Source organism: Rhinolophus hipposideros (genome assembly GCF_964194185.1).
Source record: "Rhinolophus hipposideros genome assembly, chromosome: 9".
NCBI lineage: Eukaryota > Metazoa > Chordata > Mammalia > Chiroptera > Rhinolophidae > Rhinolophus > Rhinolophus hipposideros.
This window is the reverse complement of record NC_138055.1, coordinates 93045941-93060792: the sequence shown is the minus strand read 5'-3', so window position 1 is coordinate 93060792 and position 14852 is coordinate 93045941. Positions and strand designations below refer to the sequence as shown.

Here is a 14852-nt window from a genome sequence, read left to right as displayed (position 1 = left end):
TAAGACCCATTCTTATATTATGTTAAAATAAGACCGGGTCTTATATTAATTTTTGCTCCAAAAGTCGCATTAGAGCTGATGGTCCAGCTACATCTTATTTTCAGGGAAACACGACAAAGTGCTGAAGTAAATATTTAAGAAAAGAGCTGTTTTGGGGGAAAATAATAATAACGGTACATTGGTAGTTCCTTAATTCAAGTCGTGTAAAAATGTGATTTACATTTTATATTGTTGATTAACAATAACTTAAAACTGTTTCATGAAAGTCCTCTCCCTTTCTATGGTATTTAGTTATTGATTTTACACGGCCTGTCTGGTGATGTTGTTGTCACATTATTCACGTTATAAGCCCTTTCTATCAAGCCTTTCACAAAAAAAAGTGTTATGCAAATATTGGAAAACAAATTTGTCTTCCCCTGTCGGTGCCTGCCGATGAGAAGAACAGTCCCTGAAGTGGGGAGTGAGGATTGAGAAAAAATAGAAGAGAGACAAAGATGGGATCGGGAGGGCAGGCAATTCTAAGTAGACTGCCGCAGTTCTAAGTAGACTGCTTCAGATCTAAGTAGAATGCCTCAGCCCAAGTTTATTTTTGCAGCTTATATACTCTGGGCATCAAAAAGTAACAGAACTGTCTGCAATCTAGTAGTTACAATAAAGGTAATACACAAGGGCCTGTTTTTTGGCCAGCTCCACACTTCCTGACCTTGTCTGGTTCTGTGTTCTCAGAGTAGGAACTTCTGCCTTGCTGGGAGCACAGACCACTCAAGGAAGTCAAAGGTTCAACATTTCACAAAACAACACCTGCTAGCACTTTAGCACGGTTTCCCACATTCCCCCTAAATTTGTACAAGGATTGGCTGTCACATTGTTGTCACCATAGTGTCTATTAGTTTCTGGATATTATTTTAAGCACTACTTTGGACATTTTGTGAGAGGATAGCTTTCAGAAGAAAGGTTTCAGTAAGACCACTCTAGACTGGGACACTTGTAATATAGTTTGAAATACTCCCACACATTTCATAATTAAATAGACTATAACTACAGCTATTTTAGTGTTTCGAAAATTGGACCTGATTTCTAAGGAACAAAGTCACATTTAAAAATTATATATTATTTTTTGTTTCTAACTCTACAAAGTCATAAATGAGAAAGTAAATTTGAAAACTGGCTCTAGGTCATACTTTATTCAAGCAGCTTTTCGGAAATCTTTCTGTGCATACGAATACGGTAATGTTTCAGTCATAGACTGCAAAATCGTTTTGGTTATTGTTTCTGTCAGTAGAATTTTCACATGACGGCACAGTACCACTTTCATCATTTTATGTCTTTAAGGTTCTATGCTGAAAAATGAATAGCCTAGAATACACCTTGAGATTACTTTTCTAGAAGTGCAAGAATGGAAAGCTCATTTTAAGGAAAAGTCCATTAAAGTAAAAACAAAGAACAAGAAACATTTATAAAGGACAATTTTTCTAAAAATTGCAAAGTAATGCATTCAGTGTAAAATATGACTTGACTTGTTTAAACTTCATTGTACCAATCAAATCAAACGTCACTCTTTTGAAATTATGTATCTTAGGTAGACCAATATCAATTGCACTGTTGGTCAGATTAATCTAAATAGCATCTCATATAGATGGTCTCTATTATGTACAATCAAAATAAGCAGTAATTTATGTTATTCATTTTTAAACTTTTTTGTATTTATATAAATCATACGTTAAGTCTATTCTCTAAAGGCATTATTTAAAGAGCACATTTCATAAGATATATCATTTCTACAATAAAGTCTCTTGTTTACCTTAAATGCTATAATAAGATTTGATTTATTTCAGTCGCTGCTGGAGTACCAGGAAAAAAAAACTAAAGAACTATACAAAGACGGTATGTTGCCAAAATGTATTAATTCAAGTTAGATATCATTGATTTCTGGAATAAAATGTAAATATTAAATGGCATCCCTTTCCATGTTCTGATAATAGATACTACATTAAATATTTTCTTGGCCTTAGCAAATAAAAAAGGTGAAAGCATAAACATTCATAGTGAAGACAAGGTCATATGAGTAATATCTCAAGAGTCTATGTATCTCTTTTTATTTATGGCCTGTCCCCTTCCTTTCTTCTGCCATCCCTATGGAACTTTCCACCTGCACGTTGAAAACGGGGCTTCATCAACTTTTATGTTTTTGCCAGTGATATGAGGCCCAATAACAAGACTTATCTAGTGATACTTAAGCAATTACTGTTCATATATGGTGTTTCCCCGAAAATAAGACCTAACCGGAAAATAATACCTAATGTGTCTTTGGGAGCAAAAATGAATATAAGTCCCGGTCTTATTTTTGGGGAAATACGGTACCTCCTAGAAGGGCCAAGCTACCATATTTCCCCGAAAATAAGACCAGGTCTTATATTAATTATAGCTCCAAAAGACGCATTAGGGCTTAATTTCTGGTTAGTCTTATTTTTGGAGGAAACACTGTAGCTGTCACCTGATGGGTGACATTTAAATCTCCAGTCATTTACTTTGTCATTAGTTTACCATGTACCCTCAGGAGAAACTCCACATTGCTTTGCATGGAATGAAAACACCCAAATCAATGTAGTTCTCACCAAACATCTCAGCCTATATCTTGCTACCAACCCTCGTTTGCCCCTTTGCTCTAGCATTTAGCTAAACCAGACTACTTCTCGTTCCGTAGTGTTCTCCCCCACACTAGTCTTCGCATCTGCGTCTTCCCTCTCTCTGGCATCCTCTGTCCTTGTCCTTCAGGCATCAACATCCATGTCACCTCCACCAGAGAGCAGACAATCAACACTGGGATGTCCCTTTTGTGGGTCCCACTCGCGTCCTGTTGTGCATTTGTATGGTATAGGGGCCTCTGAATGGAAATTGCCTGTTCATCTGTTCCTTCAGCTTATAGTAGATGATGGGTCAGGGCTGGACCGTGTCATCTTCGTCTTGTAACTTCAGTGCTTGTCGTACGACCTTGTTTATAAATGAATGAAGGATGAGACAACCAGAAGCTCTGATACTTGGCCACAATAGCAGTCAAGTCAGTGTGCAGCCGTGGGCAAACTGTATTGAATATGATCTCCTGTTGTGAGCTGTGGCCTCATCTAGAGGTTTTCTCATTCTTCTTAACACTTATACTTAGTTGTATTTTAAAGAACATAATTCTGTCTTTTTCTTTCCAGCTCCTGCTGAATATGAATCTAAATTCAATCGAAAAGTTCCTCTATCACCTATTGATAATCTACTTGAGAATATAAAACTAGAAATCGTCTACGATTTGAAAAAAAAGTATAAGCTCTAAAATATAAATAGTACAAGTGTATTTACTGGGCTGTTTAAACAACATGTTAATTGTATCCCAAAATATATGGCATGTGAAATCCTTATTACAGGAAAATATTTTTGTATCATATGTTGTGGGGACAGAGCCCCAGAGAGCAGTTTCCAGGCTCTCGGCCTCACGTGGAGGGGTGCTGGCTCAGGTAGTAGATGGCCATCAACTGTGGTTGGATGGCTGTCAGCTGTGGCTAGTTGGCCGTCAGCTGTAACCAGTGAGCCACTGGCCACTAATATAACTGCTGTGGCTACACTAACTGTCGGTGCCTGCCGACGAGACGAACAGTCCCTGAAGTGGGGAGTGAGGATTGAGAAAAAAGAAGAGAGACAAAGATGGGATCGGGAGGGCAGGCAATTCTAAGTAGACTGCCGCAGTTCTAAGTAGAATGCCTCAGCCCAAGTTTATTTTTGCAGCTTATATACTCTGGGCATCAAAAAGTAACAGAACTGTCTGCAATCTAGTAGTTACAATAAAGGTAATACACAAGGGCCTATTTTTTGGCCAGCTCCACACTTCCTGACCTGGTCTGGTTCTGTGTTCTCAGAGTAGCAAGTTTTGCCTTGCTGGGAGCACAAACCACTCAAGGAAGTCAAAGGGTCAACATTTCACAAAACAACACCTGCTAGCACTTCAGCATGGTTTCCCACAGGTCCCCCTTTTTTATATAAAATTAACACAAGGGTTGCGCCTGGCTTAGGTGGTTGGTACAGATATGTCCATTTACCCGTCATAGGAGACCATCCCTCTAGCGAACGGTTCCTGTCTTAGGTTATGTACATTCTTACCAAATCCTTACCCATCTTTGGCTGCCGACCCATTGTAGGGGCTTTATACACGGGTGTCAGCGACACGGTGGACCTGGGCAGATAATCTCAACTCATGAACCTTTGTTTGGAGATCGATGAAGCCCTTGAGTATTACCTTTGTGAGCAACGGAGTAAACCACATGAATAGAGGAACACCAACAAAGATTATTACAAAAGGCAGTAGCAAATGGAACAGAGCTAGAAAGGAGGGGAATTCTCCTCTGAGGTCCGAGTACCAAGGACCTGAAATGTTAACAGGTACCATAATGAAAGAGGGTCGGTGGAGAACTACAGCTCTACTTTTGTCATTTGACCAATTGATGCTATTACTTAGGTTACACTGTATACAAGATACATTAAACTGGACCCTGTCAATATGGGTGATGTTAAAATTTCCAATCATAAGCACATATGGAGCCTTGACACAAGCAGTGGTATTGCCTTCTACCTTGCCTTGTCCCTCGTCCATACTCATAGTCACTGTATCCATTGCTCCCACTAGTTTCCAAATATGTCTTTGGGGCCGGGAGGTATACCATAATCCCACAACCACTCCAGTCTTTGTCCCGTGTTGGACATCAGCACCTGTGTCATGGCCTCTGGACCATCTATAACAGCTTGATTAAACCCAGGGACACTATATTCCCCGGGTTCTTTATAACATTGTCTCCAAAGGATGGATCTGCTATTTTTTCTGTTCTCCTCACTGCAAGGATCATGGGCTTGTGGTGGAGGTGGGTTTTTATCCCTGATGTTTTTCCATCCTGCTGGCTGATGGAATGTGACACTCTGTCCTAGGTTGTCTCCGTGAATTGTCTGGCTGCCCACACGGAAACATCCAGTAACGCTGACATTATCGCGAAGCATATGAGGAGTCCTATGCCCAAGCCGCTATGATTGAATCCAACAGCTTGTAGGACGGCAGGAGCGAATGGATGTCCTAATAGCCTAGTGTCATTTGTCCCACCAATGACTTCAGGCCCGTTCCACACAGTGGGGTGTAGCATGGGAGGGTCAGGAACATATGCCCAGTATGCTGAGGCATCTGCGCAACCAGCAGGATCTCGAAGACGCTCATCAGCAAGCCACACCAACCTCTCAGGCAGCCACCGCGCACCTCCATTGTCCTGTGAATAAACACAAACATGCCCTCGTCCCCAAATTAGGACTGGGTCTGGCCCATGCCACTGGTTAGTAACTGGATCCTGCCATCTCACTTGGGCATAATCTTGTTGAGTGTTAGGATGCCAGAAGCGATCTGCGGCAGATCTGCCACGCGCATCCAGGTTTAAAAATTTAGAACAAAGAGTGTGATTAAGGATTGTATGTGGGGAGACGGGGTAGACTCTAACGCCGCTGCCACACATTCTTGACATAGAGTAGGGCTATTAGCCATACCTTGAGGCAGCACCAGCCATTGATATCTCTTCATAGGTTCTTGTAAGTTACTTAAAGCAAACCTTTTACAATCCTTGGGGCACAATGGTATGGTATAAAAACAATCCTTTAAAGCCAGGATTATCTTATATGTGTTTTGGGGTATAGCAGAAGGATTAGGCAATCCCGGTTGTAAAGCCCCCATGAGCTCCATAGTCTCATTTATTTTTCTCCAATCTTGTAACAACCTCCATTTACCTGATTTTTTCTTAATTACAAATATGGGAGAGTTCCATGGAGAGTTAGAAAGTGCTGTATGTCCCTTATCGAGTTGCTCCTGTTCCAGCAACCTTGCAGCCTGTATCTTTTCTGATGATAGGGGCCACTGTTCTACCCAAACAGGTGTGTCGCTTTTCCAAGTGATAGCATCTGCATGGGGTACAGGAGGAGTAGTGACCCCCGTTAAAAATATCCCAAGCCAGCTCTTTGTGGTAAGGGCGAGGGAAAGATAGGCTCTTTTCTCCCTTGTCCAGAAGGACCTCAGCCATCTCTAGGCAGGAGTCCCTGATCGAACATCATCATAGTGACCTGTTGATTAGGGCTGTACAGGTAAACTCCCATCTGACTCATGACATCTCTGCCCCATAGATTGACAGGCAATCCTGCCACTATGTATGGTTGAAAGGATCCTTCATGTCCCTCTTGATCTTTCCACAACAATATATCACTGCTCTGTTGTGGTGACTGAGATTGTCCTATGCCTTGTAATTGGGTGACTGTTTGCTGCTTTGGCCAGTGGCTAGGCCACTGATCTGCAGTTAAAACAGAGACATCGGCCCCTGTGTCTAAAAGGCCCATGAAGGAACGGCCGTTAATGGATAGTTGTAATTCTGCCCTGGTGGTGAATGGCCTGGACCCAATAAGCATCTGATGAACCAAGGCCCGCGTCGCCTCGGGATTTACGGCCTGCTGTTTTACCCGGTTTGACATGTGGAATTAACAATGATTGTGCTATGCGTTGGCCCTTATCGATCACTGAAGTGCCTCCAGGCGAATGTGTCATAATCTTGATCTCTCCTGTATAATCCATATCCACAACTCCCGGAGCAACCAATATCCCTTTCATGGTAATACTACTCCTTCCTAGGATGAGTCCCACAGTCTGTGGAGGCAGAGGCCCAAAGACCCCTGTAGGAATAGCTCGCATTCCCATCTCAGGTGTTAGTACTGTGTAGGCGGCGCTACTGAGGTCCAATCCTGCGCTGCCTGGGGTTGCTGGGAAGAGTTCCTGAATGGATTTCCCTGGTGGGGGACCAACTGCGGCAGCGCCCCATAGCATTGTTGCCGGGCCACAGTAAGCTAGGAAGGCGGCCAGGCCGCTGTGCCAGGTGAGTGGCCGCAATAAGACTGCCACAACCACGCGTGCACCTGCCGGGAGTCCTAGCGGGCGCTCAGCTGCGCGGGTTTCTCCCGCGGCGCCGTGGCCTCTGGCCTCCAGCGTCTCGCAGCCCGCCGGCTCGGGCAGCCCTGCCCCGGAGCTGGATATCGCATCCCCGCGCTTCACAGGCTCGCACTGTGGCTCCCACTCCTCGGCGGTGGCCGTAGTGGAGGCGAGGCCCGCGGCTCGTCCCAGGGTTGCTGGGTGGCGGCAGGAGGGCCCGTCAGAGAAGTGACGGGCTCTTGGTCTCCTCCACCTTCGCCCCGCCCGGGACGGTGGCCTCGGGCCTCGTCTGGCCCCTCTGCCATGTCTCAGCCCCACTCTGCTGTCTTGTCACTGCACCGTCTACCACCCTCACTGGCCCCTCCCCATCTAGGCCCTCCTCATCCTGGGGGTCCAGTCCGTTTAGCACACTTTTTAACATTTGAGTAAAAGACATTCTGCTGCTACCCTGTCCCATGATTTTTTACTCCTGACCGTGGTATCTCACCGCACCCCTTACCTTATGCGACGCGTCTCAGCTCCGTGCGGTGTCCTTCACTTTATCCCCAGTATTCAGGTCCCTGTTCGGGCGCCACTTGTCGGTGCCTGCCCACGAGAGGAACAGTCCCTAAAGTGGGGAGTGAGGATTGAGAGAAAAGAAGAGAGACAAAGATGGGATCGGGAGGGCAGGCAATTCTAAGTAGACTGCCGCAGTTCTAAGTAGACTGCTGGAGTTCTAAGTAGAATGCCTCAGCCCAAGTTTATTTTTGCATCTTGTATCCTCTGGGCATCAAAAAGTAACAGAACTGTCTGCAATCTAGTAGTTACAATGTTTGGATACACAAGGGCCTGTTTTTTGGCCAGCTCCACACTTCCTGACCTTGTCTGGTTCTGTGTTCTCAGAGTAGCAAGCTTTGCCTTGCTGGGAGCACAAACCACTCAAGGAAGTCAAAGGTTCAACATTTCACAAAGCAACACCTGCTAGCACGTCAGCACGGTTTCCTACAGGTTCGGATTGTCCGCGTTTGAGTTCGAGTTCGGGTTCGAGTTCAGAGATCAAAAATTCACGACCAAAACCATTGTCATCCTATGGTGACTGTAGTTACATGCAAAGCTGCACCTCCTTGGGGAGGAACAATAGAGGCTTAACAGTGGGGGAGGAAAAATAGGCTTCAGGAAAGTAATGCAAACATGTACTGAACACGCGAATAAGCCAATAACCATAACAATACATCAATAGCAGGTTAGACATTCATTTCAGGTACCCAAGGAACATTCTCTAGGATAGACATTGTGCTAGGCCATAAAAAAATTAAAATAAATTTAAAAGAAAAGAAATAACACAAATTATGTTTTCTGACAATATGGAATAAAAGCAGAACTAGCAGCAGAACAACACACTAATATATACTAATCGGTCAAAATATAAATCACAAAGGAAATCCTAAAAATAAAAAATATTTTGAAGTGAATAAAAATAAAGACAAAATAAATAAAGTTTTCTGATGCATCTAAAACAGTACTTAGAGGAAAATATACAGCTATAAAATATGTATATTAAGAAAAAGAAATATCTCAAGTCAATAATCTAAACTTTCATCCTCAAATGCTGAAAAGAGAGGAACAAACTAAACCTAAAGAAATTGTGAAGGAAATAACATATATTAGGGCAGAAATTAGTGTAAGAGAGAAGAGAAAAATAATAGAGAAAAATCAATAAAAATGTCAGCAAAATTGATCAACATTTAGCTATATTGATCAAGAGAAAAAGAGAGAAGACTCAATTCTAGAATCATAATCAAAAAAGGAGGCATTACCTTACAGAAATAAAAAGATAATAAAGGAATACTATGAAAAACTGTATTCCAACAATTAAGATAACTTGATGAAATAATAATTCCTAGACAGACACAAACTAACAAAGTTGACTCAAGAAGAAATAAACCGATTAAGTAAAGATATGAATAGGTAACGAAAAATGAGTCATAAAGAAATGCCCAGAAGTTCTCACTACTGAATTCTACCAAAAGTTAAAGAATTAATGCCAATTCTTCACAAACTATTCCAAAAGGTAGACGAGGGAACGTATCTCAACTCATTTTATGAGACCAGTGTTACACTGATTCCAAACCAAACACATCAAAAGAAAATGTACCTAAAGGCTAATATTTCTTATGAAAGTGGATGTAAAAATCCTCAGCAAAATACTAGCAAATCATATTCAGCAAAATACAGAAAAAAAGCATATTCCATGACCATGTGAGATATCCCTGAAATACAAAGTTGATTTAAAACTCAAACATCACTTAATGTAACACATCATATTAATTAAACAAAAAACACTATCATGATCATTGCTACAACTTCAGTAAAAGCATTTAACAAAATTCAATGCCTTTTCATGAAAAACAAAACAAACAAAAAACAAAAACAATCAACAACAACAACAAAAAAAATACCTCAACCAACTAAGCATGTGAGATAATTCTCTAAACCTGAAAAGAGCATCTATAGAACAGCTATAACTTGCATAATATTTAAGAGTGAAAGCCTGGATGCTTTCTTCCTAAGACAGTGAACTCGAAAGGATGACAACTGTGGCCAGTTCTATTCAATATTGTACTGAATATTTTATCCAGAGCAATTAGGTAAGACATGGAAATAAAAGCCATTCATATTGGAAAGACAGAAGCAAAATGCTCTCTATTCACAGATTACATAACCTGTAGTATACGACATTATGAGAATTCCGCTTAAGAACTACAGTAAGTCCTCACTTAACATCATGGGTAAGTTTTACGCTTTAAGTGAAACCACATATAAGGAAACCAATTCTACCACAGGCTGACTGGTATAAACAAGAGGTGCCTTCCTACCACAAGTCACCCAAGTTATAAGGAAACAACTCTGACCAAGGCCCAGCTGTATTTGCATGTATAAGTCAGCAGATTTGCAGGATTCAAGATCAATATATAAAAATCAATTGCATTTCTGCATACTTCAACTCAATTTGCAACAGCATCAAAAATAATAGAATACTTAGGAATATATTTAACAAAATAAGAGCCAAACTTATTCTCTAAAAACTGCAAAACTGATGGAAATAAATTAAAGACAACCTAATTGGGAAAATATTCCACGATTTTGGTCTGAACACTGTTAACATGGCCATATTCCTCAACCTATTAGGTCAGATACGGGCATGGTCAAAGCGGCCGGGAGCAAAGTCATACCCCTCTGCCAAGTCAGACCCCTCCTTGCATGATGGAAACTGGGGCCCCTGGCATTTCCCAGAAGAGGCAGCAGACCTTGGTGCAATAAACAACTCCAGACACAGCCACTGGGGCCCTATCTGCACTGGGGGTGTGGGCTTGCTCATCTGCCACCTCACTCAGCCAACCCCCTCCCCCAAATCGCATATCTGCCTCCCTCCTCTGCCCTGGGAGCGACTTCACCAGCCCCGTCTGCAGACCGCTGAACCTTGCCTGGGAGCGCAGAATAAAGCCCTCACTTTTCTCAACCTGCCTGACTCTCTTAGCTTCACTATCTCGCCTCAAGCCTTACACAACCTAATCAACAAATTCAACAGGAATCTTTCTAAGAATCCCAGCTAATTCTTTGTGCAGCAATTGACAAGCTGCGTGGGGCCGGGGCAGCGAGATTGTAGTGCTGTGTGGCGCCACCCATTCCTCTCCCCCTGCCCTCCAGCTCCCACAGCACCACCCCTGGCATGGGTTTATTAGGCGGGCTGGGCCACTCCCGAAGGACGAGGGCCGGGGCGGCCGCCAAGGGAGTGGTGGGCCGAAGCCGAGGGCACCCGGTATTCCCGGGCGGTCCCCCATCCAAGTACTGACCAGGCCCGACCCTGCTTAGTTTCCCAGATCAGACGAGATCGGGCGCGTTCAAGCTGCTGTGGCCATAGACGCTAGGAGCAGGCCCCCGGCGCCACAAGAGCAGCGGACCGGCCTGCGTGGTGAGCGCGAACCAGGCTGCCGGGCTGCTCCCGTCCTGAGCATCTCCCCGCTGGCCGGCTCCGCCAGGGCCCCGCCTCCCGCCTGCTCCCCGCCTCCTCAAGAAGCCACCTGGTGGACTGCCTTTTTCTCCTTGCCCGCAGCGAGGCCCCTTCGCGCCATCCGAGGCTCCACGGGGCCTCTACCACTTCCCTGGAGGTGGGAGAAGACAGACAGACTGGGGTTGGTAGTTGGGGATGAGGGGGGACTGACGCACAGGATGGGACACTGACTGGGACAGAGGCACTGAGGCTGAGTTGAAGTGGCAGCCTCCCCACCAGACTGCGGTGGTGCCCGGGGCTGGGCTCCGTTACGGAGGCAGTGCCCGGGCGCTGTCAGTCACCGTGGGACCCCGGGGCAGGCCTCCAGGGTCCGCGGATTGCCGCCCGGCTCCGAGCCCCGCCCGGGGTCCCGCATGCGGGAGGAGAGGAGCGGCCCCAGGCACCCTTCTTGTGTGGGTTGTGTGCGTGCCCGCCTGCCTGCTTTTCCCCTGTGCTGGTCTCTCCTGGGGCCCGAGGGCATGTGCGCTCCCAACTCCTGACATTTTGTCCCTGCTCTTTTGGTGCTGTGGGCGGGGCCACCGAGGCGGGCGGAACGGAGGGCGCCTGGCGCTCCTGGGAGATGAAAGGGGGGCGGGGAGGGTCGCGGTGCCGGCCATCACAGACGGAGCTATCCGGTGGGGTGGGGCGGGTGGCGTTCCCCTTGGTCCGGTGTCGGGCGACACCCAGAGTCTCTGTCTGGTTGCCCAGGTGCAGGCAGAGCGATGGTCGTCCCCTGGGCTTGGTCCCCAGGTGCCAAGCACCAGCACGTCCTTGGCTGGAGAAAGCCGCCCAAGGCCGAGGCAGGCCTGCGCCTGCAGGCAGACCGGGGTTTGGGCATTGGGGGCGGGGCGAACGGCTGCTGGCAGAAGGCTTGCAGGAGGGAAGGGGACTAAGAAGGTGGTGGGGGGGAGGGGGGAGCCCGGGCCGAAGGGCCTGGCGTGGGGCCGATGCAGCGAGATTGTAGTGCTGTGTGGCGCCACCCATTCCTCTCCCCCTGCCCTCCAGCCCCCCCAGCGCCACCCCTGGCGTGGGTTTATTAGGCGGGCTGGGCCACTCCCGAAGGACGAGGGCCGTGGGTAGCCGCAAAAGGACTGGCGGGCCGAAGCCAAGGGCACCCGGTATTCCCGGGCGGTCCCCCATCCAAGTACTGACCAGACCCGACCCTGCTTAGCTTACCACATCAGACGAGATCGGGCGCGTTCAAGCTGCTGTGGCCATAGACGCTAGGAGCAGGCCTCCGGCGCCACAAGAGCAGCGGACCGGCCTGCGTGGTGAGCGCGAACCAGGCTGCCGGGCTGCTCCGGTCCAAAGCATCTCCCCGCTGGCCGGCTCCGCCAGGGCCCCGCCTCCCGCCTGCTCCCCGCCTCCCGCCTGCTCCCCGCCTCCTCAAGAAGCCACCTGGTGGACTGCCTTTTACTCCTTTCCCGCAGCGAGGCCCCTTCGCGCCATCCGAGGCTCCACGGGGCCTCTACCACTTCCCTGGAGGTGGCAGAAGACAGACAGACAGGGGTTGGGAGTTGGGGAGGAGGGGGGACTGACGCACAGGATGGGACACTGACTGGGACAGAGGCACTGAGGCTGAGTTGAAGTGGCAGCTTCCCCACCGGAGTGCGGTGGTGCCCGGGGTTGGGCTCCGTTACGGAGGCAGTGCCCGGGCGCTGGCAGTCACCGTGGGACCCCGGGGCAGGCCTCCAGTGTCCGCGGATTGCCGCCGGGCTCCGAGCCCCAACCGGGGTCCCGCATGCGGGAGGAGAGGAGCGGCCCCAGGCACCCTTCTTGTGTGGGTTGTGTGCGTGCCCGCCTGCCTGCTTTTCCCCTGTGCTGGTCTCTCCTGGGGCCCGAGGGCATGTGCGCTCCCAACTCCTGACATTTTGTCCCTGCTCTTTTGGTGCTGTGGGCGGGGCCACCGAGGCGGGCAGGAACGGAGGGCGCCAGGCGCTCCTGGGAGATGAAAGGGGGGCGGGGAGGGGTCGCGGTGCCGGCCAGCGGAGAGGCAGCTATCTGGTGGGGTGGGGCAGGTGGCCTTCCCCTTGGTCAGGTGTCGGGCAACACCCGGAGTCTCTGTCTCGGGGCCCAGGTGCAGGCAGAGCGATGGTCGTCCCCTGGGCTCGGTCCCGAGGTGCCAAGCACCAGCACGTCCTTGGCTGGGGAAAGGTGCCCAAGGCAGGTGCAGGCCTGGGCCTGCAGGCAGAACCGGGCTTGGGCGTTGGGGGCGGGGCGAACGGCTGCTGGCAGAAGGCTTGCAGGAGGGAAGGGGACTAAGAAGGGGTTGCGTGAGGGGGAGCTGGGGCCAAAGGGCCTGTTGTTGGGCCGGGACAGCGAGATTGTAGTGCCCTGTGGCGCCACCCATTCCTCTCCCCCTGCCCTCTAGCCCCCACAGCACCACCCCTGGCCTGGGTTTATTAGGCGGGCTGGGCCACTCCCTAAGGACGAGGGGCGGGGCGGCCGCAAATGGAGTGGCAGGTCAAAGCCTAGGGTACCCTGTATTCCCCGGCGGTCCCCCATCGAAGTACTATCTAGGCCCGACCCTGCTTAGCTTCCCAGATCAAAGGAGATAGGGCGCGTTCAAGCTGCTGTGGGCATAGATACTGGGAGCAGGCCCCCAGCACCATAAAGCAGCGGACCGCTGTGGCGGGCCAGCCGCCACAGATCGAAGGGTACCTGGGAGGGGTAGTGGAAATGAAAGAAAGAGGCACACACAAATGATGATGCGGCCGGTCTCCAGGGATGCTGGAGCGCGGATTTATTTTTCCTTCACCAATATATACCCTTTGGGTACGTGCAGTTTAACAATCACATGTGTGCATAACCTCACAGAAGGTAAATTTCTAACTTCAAAGAAACTATGGAGTCACTACAAGACTCCCCAAAGTAATTAACATACGAAAGAAACTACCATTTGCCCTGATAGCCATCAGTTATCTGTGTCCTGGAAAATGGGTCACTCCCACCTCATTTCTCTGCAACTTGCAAGCTCCCCAGGTGTTCTGCAGAGATAATGTTTTAGAAGCCAGACCACAAGACTCCTGAGAAACAAGAAATCATGGCTCCCCACATCTCCCCCTTTTTTATTTTAAAGCTGCAGAATTCTTCCTACAGCAAAAACAAGGTGAGGGTGCCTGACTTAGGCGTTTCAAGATATCCTTATCAACTTGCCCGTCTTCGGTGCTTCTATTAAACAACACAAGCCCTGTCTTAGGCGTTGAAAGGTTCTTTAAAACTTACCCGTCTTTGGCTAACCCGTCCCTTTCAGCATAGGAGGGAGAGGGCATTAAGGCCTTGTTTTAAGTTTAAGCTGATGAAGGTCAGCTCGCAAATCCAGCATTTGATTAATGAAATGCTTAATGAAGATGGGAAGTAGGCACAGAATTACACAGACACAGATGCCCAATGTAAGAAAAACCAAAATAGAATGAGTGAGATTTGGCATAGAAGGTATAACATTCTTAAGAACATTAATAAAATCTGAGGCAGCCTGGGCAGCATCAAATTTCAAAGGCTCAGCTTCTCTCATATTTCTAATCTCATTATGAAGCTGAAGCATATCTAGAGACACATTAGCATCATGCCAAATTCCTTGGATACGTAAACGAACCCGATTCCAATTGTATTGACTTTGATTATACTTTTTAGAAGTGACACATATCCAATGATATTCTGAATGACACTCCAAATGAGATCTAACTTTTAAACTCTGAATCACATCTCCCATATATTGAACTGTATCATAAAGGGCATTTACCTTTTGTTCTAATTTTACATTAACATCTTCTTGAATTCCTAAAGCCAAAGTAACATTCTTTAACATAATGAGCATTTTGGATAGTTTGAGAAAGAGCTACA

The 14852-nt window shown here is 47.4% G+C and overlaps 1 long non-coding RNA gene across 1 annotated transcript; it reads right to left on the bottom strand.

Moving 5' to 3' along the window:
- Positions 1-496: 496 nt before the first annotated feature.
- Positions 497-12369, bottom strand: LOC308502858. The gene is made up of 3 exons (XR_013994100.1): positions 12186-12369; positions 7479-7586; positions 497-5288 (listed from the first exon to the last, which is right to left on the bottom strand). It is a non-coding gene; the product is annotated as an uncharacterized lncRNA (long non-coding RNA).
- Between the last annotated feature and the right edge of the window lie 2483 nt (positions 12370-14852).